The sequence below is a fragment of the Cyprinus carpio genome, chromosome A17 (assembly GCF_018340385.1).
Source record: "Cyprinus carpio isolate SPL01 chromosome A17, ASM1834038v1, whole genome shotgun sequence".
NCBI lineage: Eukaryota > Metazoa > Chordata > Actinopteri > Cypriniformes > Cyprinidae > Cyprinus > Cyprinus carpio.
This window is the reverse complement of record NC_056588.1, coordinates 12,212,971-12,214,011: the sequence shown is the minus strand read 5'-3', so window position 1 is coordinate 12,214,011 and position 1,041 is coordinate 12,212,971.

Sequence of the window (1,041 nt, the reverse complement as noted above, 5' to 3'; positions counted from 1 at the left end):
TTATATTTGTCATTTGCCTTGTTTATAAAAAGTGTACAATTACTGTGTTTATGCAGAGCCAAAGCCAATCTCACCACACCTGTTCCATTGAAATTGGTTTAAATGCTTATTAAATAGTTTTTGAAACAAAAACTATATATATATATATATATATATATATATATATATATATATATATATATATATATATATATATATATATATATATATATATACATACATACATACACACATTTTTACCATACAGTAATTCTGCTCTGCTAATAAACTAAAACAAAGTTTTTCTCCTTGCATGATAAGTTTTGGTGTATTTTTTAGTGTAAAATTTTATCAGATTATCTAAACCAATCAAGTAAAATGTTTGATTGTCTCAACCAAAACGTGCACTGGCATTAAAAAAAAAAGGAGGTCTCAGCCTACTTTGGGGCGGGGGGGTGTATTTAAACTCATGATGTGATCTGACCTCAGCTCTTTGCGATGTGGAAATGTACATGTCAGGAGGCTGTGTGTTTACACAAACAAGTTGTTTGGCGTGCAATTGTTATTAGTTAGCATGACATGCCAGTAGATAGTTTTAGCAGGTGTGATGACAGAAATATTACAGGCAGTCTTACTTGTTTTCACATGACAGGTAGCATACATATTTTAAAGGGGTCATATGGAGCGATTTCATGTTTTCCTTTGTCTTTGAAGTGTTAAAAGCTGTTTGTCCATACAGAAGATCCTTAAAGTCTCAAAGATTAAAGTCTCAAACCCAAAGAGATGTTCTTTATAAAAGTGAACTCTTTGTTCAAACACGCCCGCACATGTCCACGTCACTGTGTGGAAAGATTTGCATAACGTAACTTTTATTCTCCCTGTACATTTAATAATTTTTTCTGTAGTATTGCTGTAGTATTGTTGCAGCCGTCGTCATGTCGTGGAGATGCTGTGTGTTTCGTTGCGAAAGCCAAACTACTTTCTTTGGCATTCCAATAGAGGACACACCTAGAAATAACCCAAAAATTTTAATATACAAAGAACACTTACATAAAACTAAAA